This window comes from Moschus berezovskii, chromosome 25 (genome assembly GCF_049115385.1).
Source record: "Moschus berezovskii isolate FMDL1 chromosome 25, NW_MosBer_1.0, whole genome shotgun sequence".
NCBI lineage: Eukaryota > Metazoa > Chordata > Mammalia > Artiodactyla > Moschidae > Moschus > Moschus berezovskii.
This window is the reverse complement of record NC_142484.1, coordinates 20,577,992-20,585,754: the sequence shown is the minus strand read 5'-3', so window position 1 is coordinate 20,585,754 and position 7,763 is coordinate 20,577,992. Positions and strand designations below refer to the sequence as shown.

At 55.4% G+C, this 7,763-nt stretch overlaps 1 protein-coding gene across 3 annotated transcripts in view; it reads left to right on the top strand.

The window, feature by feature from the left end:
- The first annotated feature begins 1,697 nt into the window (after nt 1–1,697).
- Nucleotides 1,698–7,763, top strand: part of PKNOX2 (PBX/knotted 1 homeobox 2) — a 296,299-nt gene continuing 290,233 nt past the window's right edge. The window contains exon 1 of one of the 3 annotated variants that reach the window (XM_055415936.2): nt 1,698–1,780. The gene's annotated coding sequence lies outside the window, so the exon portion shown is untranslated. The remainder of the gene's footprint in view (nt 1,781–7,763) is intronic. The other 2 variants (XM_055415938.2, XM_055415937.2) reach the window with 2 other exon arrangements.

The following is a 7,763-nucleotide window of genomic DNA, read 5'->3' as shown; positions in this document are numbered from 1 at the left end:
ACTGGGCTTCCCTCTGAGAGTTTATGGCAGCCTGACCTCCAGCCTCTGAGTTGGAGAATCTGGCTACTTCTGTACTACATAAAAAGGGCAAGTGCGTTCATTATTATTATATTATTATCAATGTATAATATATAATAGCGATTATACTGTCAGCAGCCAGAGTTTCTGAGCACAGAATACACCTAGTGAAGTCTTTGGAGGTTCTATGAGAAGGTGAGAGGATTCAACTCCATCTGTGATGGGCGCTCCAGTGAAGTTTCTTCCATAAGTGACTTTGGAAGTGGAATGTGGTGGGAGGTGGGGGGTGGGGGGTGGGTGTGGGGGCGGGTACTGGGAGGATCTGGATAAACAGTATTTGCTATATCTGGGCTGTGATGTAAAAAAAAAAATATTCAATTGCCTCCTCTGAGCGGTAGCTCATGGCTCTCATTCTTGGCCAGGAAGGAGGCAGACAAGGAATGACCCAGAGGCCTGGAAAGAGCGAAGGGGCAGCCTTCAGCTTCTTGGATCAGATTTTTTACCCGAAAACCTGGGCCGCTTGGGTTTCACTTTCTGCTTTCCCCGCTTACATCCGTGTCTTTTGTCTAGGCTTTATCCAGGCCCCCTGCCTGGTCTGGGGTCAGAGGATCAATCGCTGCCTGACAGTGGCTGAAATGGCTCCTCTACAGAGAGCAGGGGGCAAATTTCATGGGGGAAGAGGGGTTCTCTTATCCCTTACGCAGAGGGCCATGTGCTAAGTTGTGGAAGCAAGCCAGCCTCCAGCGGACACTCACTTAGTAGGACTGTAATCTTGGTGGAATGAAAGAAGGCGCATGTCAGACCATACATGCTTGTGTTGGTCTTCCTCCTGGTGAATTTCCTCCCAGAAGCAGAGGAAGCCACCCCAGCAGTCCCAGGCTGCAACAGTCCAGCTGGCCTCTCCTTTCACGCCACCCCACCGATCCCCAGAACTCTGCCACTTTTTAGAATGAAAATAGGAAGAGGCTTAAAACAGGCCAGCCTGGCATTTGCAAAGAGGTGATTTACTGACAAAGCCCCCACACCTTTTTAATCTCTCCCTCTGCCCCGCCCGTTAACAGTCTTCCCCTGGAAGAACCAACCGCCCCAGGAAGCCCAGAGCAGAAGGAGCTCTTGAGAACAGGAATAACTAACCAGAGTGTCATCTGAGCACCTTTTCTGGGGCCAGGGTAATGAGAATTATTCAAATGCAATCATAAAAATGAGGCCAGCCAGGCAGGAATGGGGTGGAGGTGGGAGAGGAGTCGGGGTGGGAGGAAGGATTTCTTGCCAGTTTTAAGTTTCTTAATTTCTGGGGAATGCTCTCAGGGTCCACAGAAGAAAATTTCCCCGCATCTCCACCTCCCTGAACTCAAGATGTCTGGAAGCCCCGCCTCGGTTATCTGCCGAGGGGGACTTGGCCTCGGTTGGGGGTGTGTTTCCGAGTTCCTGGGGGGGCGGGCGGGGGTCGGCTGCGTTCTTCCGTCGGAGGCCACCTCTCACTCTGAGGTTTTCTCCAGGCATCCGGAGCCGGCTTAGACGTCTTAGAAAAGCCTCCAGCAGAGGGAGACACTCCGGCGGCTGCTCCGACTTGGAAGCGGCCGGGGCCGGGAGTGGGTGGGGGTGATGGGGGGGTGGGGAGAAAGGGGGAGTGGGGAGAGGGGAGGTGTGTGGAGGGGGGGCTCCGGGGGGCGGGTCCCTGTGCCGCTGACGTCCCGAGCAGTGCTGGGAAGTATAGGCTGTGTTGTCACGCCGGTGTCAGTCTGATGAAGATTGGCATCAGGTAAGCTGTCATTCATTTCCATGTCAGAGACGCTTTTGCAGGCGGCGGCGGCGGCGGCGCGGCGGCGGCGGTGCTGCTGCTGCGGGCGGCTGCCTCAGAGCGCGTGTGTTTTATTCCAGTCCCCAAGCCAGAGTATTATTCATTGCGACAGGGCAAGGAGGAGAGAGGGAGAGAGGGAGGCAGCAGGGAGGAGAGAGAGGGAGGCAGCAGGGAGGAGGGAGGCAGGGAGCAGCGAGGGACGGCGGGAGCGTGCAGAGGAGCTGGGGAAGCGCCGGGAGAGCGCGGAGCGAAGCAGCGCGAGCGGCGTTGAGGCCCGGGAAGGAGGCGGCCCGCCCGCGCCCGGGCCCGGCCAGCGCGCAGCCACGCCGCCCCGCCGCCCCGCCGCCTCGCCCCGCTCGGGCCCGTGGCGGGGCGTGCATTGTCCACGGGTGCGAGGAGCGGGGCTGCGGACTCGGACCGCCGCGGGCCCAAGACACCGTAGCGGGCGGGCGGGGAGCTGCGCGCCGGGTGCGCCGGGGACCCGAGCAGAGACTCGCGCGCGGGCCGGCGGAGCCCGGGTGCCGGCAGCTCCGGGCTGGGCGCTCCGCGGGCGAGGCTGAGATCGGCGGGCCGGCTCCAGGTTCGCTTTCTTTCTCCCGGCTTCGGGCGCCCTTCGGGCCGGCTCTTGCTTGGCGCCAGCAGCTTGGAGCTGCCTTCGAGCGGCTGGAAGCCGGAGCAGCCCCAGACTCGGGCCGGGTGGCTGAAGTCCGGGAGCCCCGGCCGCGTCCTGCCCGACCTGGGGAGCCGGGACGAGTGAGGGTTTGCCGGCGGATCCGTGGGGACAGCGAAGCACGAGCTGTGGATCAGGGAAGCCGGGATCGCAGGGGCCAGGCTCGGGGACACTAACGCGGGAAGAGCCGTAATTTGTAGTGTTACTAGCTTTCCGAGGATTGTTGGGAGTCTTTGGCTAGGTGTGGGGAGGCGTAGGGGCCCTCGGCGAGGTTCGGGAATTGGGAACCCTCCTGACTCAAGAACTAGGGCACGAGTTCGTAAGAGGGGGGGTCGGAAATCGCTCAAAGAGAGAGAGCCGAGGGGGATGGGGCAGGGTCCCGAGTCTGCCGCGCAAAGTTTGCGTTTCTTTTGGGTGAGGCGTGCGGGGCTCTCCCGACTCCAAACCCAGAGAAAGAAACGATCCACGCGGGCCGCCTTTTCCGGGGGCTCTCAGGGGAGAACCCGAGGTTCCGGCGCGATGGGGAGACCAGGGGCTAGGACTGGGAGTAGGGCGAGGGGTGGGTGGTGGTTTTGCATCAGCTCTGAATTAGGGCTGGGCTTCGGGGCGAGGCTAGAGTTCGGGTTTTTAGGATCCAAGCTGTTTTCAGAAGCCGGATCGAAGGGCCGCCGATCGAATCTGCACCTCGGTCAAAGCAGACAGCAGGAAGGCTGGAGTTAGGGGCCTGGGCTTACATCTGAGGCTGGAATAGGAGGAACTGGTGGCGTCTTTTAAGATTTAGCCACAGGTTCACGGCTTTTTTTGGCGGGGGGGTGGGGGGGTGGGGAGTTGAAACTATTGGAATTTGGGGAGGGTTGCACCCGGGAGTCCCCACGCTCAGTGGGTTGAAAACGATTAGGTAGACGATGAAAGTAGTTGATGGGAGCTATGGCCGGCGAGCCCCAAATTCCTGCCGCTTATCCCCGAAAGAGGATCTGGAGGAATGGATTTGAGGCGCGCAGGACCGGGTCCTTGAAGATTCCGGGAAGCGGACAATTCGAAGGCGAATTGTTCTGGGCGAAGCGACAGGGTAGCCTCGCAGGGCCGGGGATGGATAGGGACCTTGGCGGCTCGGCGGGCTCCGGAAGCCACTTGGAGTCTGCGGGTGCAGCGCGGCGGGGTGGGTGCAGTGGCCCGCAGGGGCCGCGGCCTGCGCGGGGGGCGCTCGCAACGAGGCCTCGCTCCAGGCCCGGGGAGTCCGGGCTTCGGCGGAGGGCAGGGCGGGCTTGAACTCAAGCGCCCGGACCAGAACCGCCAGCTGTTGACTCGCAGGTTCTGTCTGCACTTCCCCCCGGCCTCGCCCGGAAGCCCACACGCCGGGCTGCCCTTGTGACGATCCGTTTGATAAAGGGGGAGAACTTGGGGTCCTCTGCCCTTACCCCTTTGCCCCAGTACTCCTCCAGCGTGTTAAAACGTTTTCCAACTAGTGGAAACCGAAAGCTTCGCATTTAAAGCAGATTTCAACTATCTCCTTCTCCTCAAATTTGAGAAAATGATGGTGCCCAAACACAAGCTCTATTACGCAAAGTCCTGGTCCCTAGCCCGCCCGCGTGCCCTGCATTCTGGCCTTCCCGAGGCTTCAGGACCTTTGTGGGGGGAAGGTAGGGAGGGTCTCCTGTCTCTGATCGCCCACTCAAGCTGCACCCCGCTTGGCTCCGGCCTAGCTTGAGGGGGGCCGGGGAAAGGGAAGAGAAGTCCTGACTAGGAACGGAGGTTACCCTACTTGGGCCACTAGAGAAGCAGAGTTGGGGAGTGGACAGGAGAAAGATTTGAAATTTCTGCTTTGCTATCTCAAACCGACTCTCCCAGCACTCTGCACACCCCGCGCCCCTCGCTGGGGCAGGCGGAAGGCGCTTCCGGGACGCAGAAGGCGCGCGACCCACGAGTGGCCGCGGCGGCCCCGGGGCGCGGCGGCCGCCCGGCGGCGGAGCTCCGAGGCTGTTGTTTTGCAGGCTTGGAATTCAGGCGCCCTCTCTCCCGCGGAGAGCCCGAGGGCGGGAGGGAGCCGTGACCCCACGGAGACTCCCCGGTCACCGCCTCCCGCTTTGTGAGCGCGAAAAGCATGAAAGCCGAGAGAAAGGGATGCTGTTCAGAATAAGGGGCAGGGGGTTACCGGAGGGAGATGGGCCGGGCCACCGCTCACAGTAAAATGCCTCGTGCAAATTGCACTGAAGTGTACCCAACTTGAGACTGGCTGTTTTATGATCCTTTCTGCGAGTTTACAGCTCTCTGCTTTTAAGTCCATAGATTGCTTTAAGTTAATGAAAGTGCTGCTTTCAAAAAGGGCTTTTATTGTGCGGCCCTGGCAAGTCCAGCACCTCCCCTTTACTCTTCCAAAATGGGCCTGTTTAGAAAGAGGGAGCCTCCTGGAGTTTTCACATGGACGGAGCTTGGGGGGAGGACACCGTATGACAATGAGGATTAATAAAAATCAATGTCCAAGTCATTTGGAAAGAGGAGTTCACTTCTTTTCCAGTTCAGCGCCATCTGTACATTCCTGTCTTGCCTTTTGGACTTGCACTGAGTCTGACTTCAAATGTGGTGGGGTGCCTCCCCCTGACAACCCCCTCTCCGCATTGCTTTATGTAGGCCTGACCCGGTTCAATTAAACTGAAACTGGATTTCAGGATTTCAACTGGCTGCCCATTCAAACTGCAACTAAAATATTTACTCGGGACTGGGGGAGGGGCTTTGCCCGGCATTCAGGGAGATAGATGTGTTAAAATGTCAGGGAGAAAGGCTGGGAACCTTGAGAAGACACATGGAAGACTGTTTTCCAGGGCTTTTTTCCTTTTCTCAATCTATTTGGCACAAAAGGTGAGATGACAAGGTTTTTGACTAGGTCCTAACACAGAAACTGCAGTGGGGCTGGCCTGCGGCTTTGACCGCATGTCATAACCATTTAAACTGTGGTTAGTTGTTCAAAGCCCAAAGCTTCTCCAAGCTGGGTTTCATTAACTCTACACCAGTTGCCTGGAAGTTCAGTAGCAATAAATTGTATAAACACATTTGAAGTAAGTTAGTGATGAAATAAGGAGAATTACTGTCTTGTGAGTGGAGAATCCTGAATTCATGGAGTTCTAGCTTAACTGGAAACATACCTCCTCTTCCTTGGCCTTGATGTTTATGGGTGTACCAGAGTGTGTGTTAAATTTCTTTCTGCTATGTCCATCTTCAACCTGGGGCTGTAACTCATTAGGGACCAAGGCATGCCTAGAAAGCAAAAAAGCTGGGTTTTAAAGGGCTCTCTATTAGCCTGGTTTAGAAACCAAACCAAACCTATCAACCTGACTTCCTTACCCTGGGTGAATGCAATGTACAACAGAAACAGCAGCAGAGCAGACCAAATTAGATTTTTAAATGTTAGTGGCTTAATAATACTGTGTTGTTAGCAATTGAATTTGTTTTTATTAAAGAAACAACCTGTAAAATTTATAGGCTTCCATCATGTTGCAAGATTTCCTTGCTATTTGTTTAGCCTCCACACACCCCCCCCCCCGCCGCTTCTGAAATTCTATCTCCAATTTCAAACTTTTTGTTCCCGATTTATTTAATTTGGAGCACATTTTCTAAATTAGTTCAAGGAAGGTGAGAAATGCAGTTATAAGTTTTTCTTTTTCCTGTGCCGTGCAGCACCAGGACAGCAACGCTGTGAGATATATATAAATGTGTGATGCAATTGCCCGAGGTGCCGGCATGTGAAACAGTGTCTGGATCAAACAAAATGCAGATCAGTGTAGGGAGAGGGTGAAAATGATGCCACGGAGGAAGTTACGTGGGGAATGAAATCATCACGAGCCACCGTTAGCCTTGGTTCTAGCCAACACACCATGCTTTGTATGACACTTCAGCTGAGCACCGTGACTTATTGAAGACTGAATTAGGCTGAGAAGCCGAATTTTGGAGGAGGAGCTGCACTGGCTGGGCTCTGTCCAGGCTGCATGGCCAGGCTCGTTGCTGCGATGAGGATCTGCTAATTTAATTAAATCAAATACCTGGTGGGACTTCCCTGGTGGCTCAGTGGAAAAGAACCTGCCTGCCAGTGCGGGAGATGGGGGTTTGATCCCTGGGTCTGGAAGATCCCCTGGAATAGGAAATGGCAACCCACTTCAGTATTCTTGCCTGGAAAATTCCATGGACAGGGGAGCCTGGTGGACTACAGTCCATGGGGTCGCAAAAGAATTGGACACAACTGTGCGACTGAACAGCACCAACAATGCCTGGTGGGAAAGGGAGGAAGGAGATGATGGAGGCTGGCAGGTCAGCGTGCCGGGTGGTATTTAGGCTGAAGTTTGGGGACCTGGCAGTTTTATACCCTTTGACTGTCTGGCTTCATGACTAAAGTGGGTCAGCTAGCTAAGCTTCCAGATCTTGGTTTCTTCATCTGCAAAGTGGAATGTCTCACACGAATTCCTCATTAGGCCCTGAGAAAGACTGCAGCCTAATCCCACACTCTAAATAATAAAGGAAATTGGAGGGAGGAGACTTCTGAGAAGTAAAGTTGCTTTCTTTGTGTATTCTTGCCCTGCCCGTCCCCAGAGCCGGTCCCCACAACTCTCAGGAGTTCTTAGACTTGGTCAAGGGACTGAACTCTTGCCTTTCTTATATCCTAGAATTTGAAATCCCTGCTATGATTCCAAAATCCACCTGGACTTTTCCCGGAAAGGCAATTAACCCGAGCTGGGGGAACCGGGGTACTTATTCCCACAGTGCCACCTGGAGTAGCTTTCACCCATCAGATGAACACAGAATCTGACTGATCAGAAATGTTGCCTCTTTTCTTTATGTCATTGGGAAGAAGAGGCTGGGGGTGGGGAGCAGGGTGGGCGCTGGTCTGGAGCTAACCGCAGCTTGAACCTCACTTAGCAGCCTCCACGCTGGCAGATCAAAGCAGATTCTGGGCCAGAAAGCTTGAGAAGTTACACCCGGCCCTTATACACAAGTGCATATGCACTTGGAACCTCCTTCCGTTCCGGCGCCTGATTTTTCAAAGCTAGCCAGTGATACTGGAGACAGGCTGCAGTGGAATGCTTTGCCTTTAATTCTCCTTCATCCGGGGGTGGGGGGAGACATCTTGGGGTAAGTTTTTCCTCCACACATCGTTCTCCAGCGGTCACAGGCAGCATCTTAGTTTCCAGGCTGATGGGGGAAGAGTTGGGACACGCAGAATGAGGGTGGAGGGAGATGGAAGGCACTCCTTCTACCAGAGCTCGGCTTTTCCTCGGTCCAGATCCC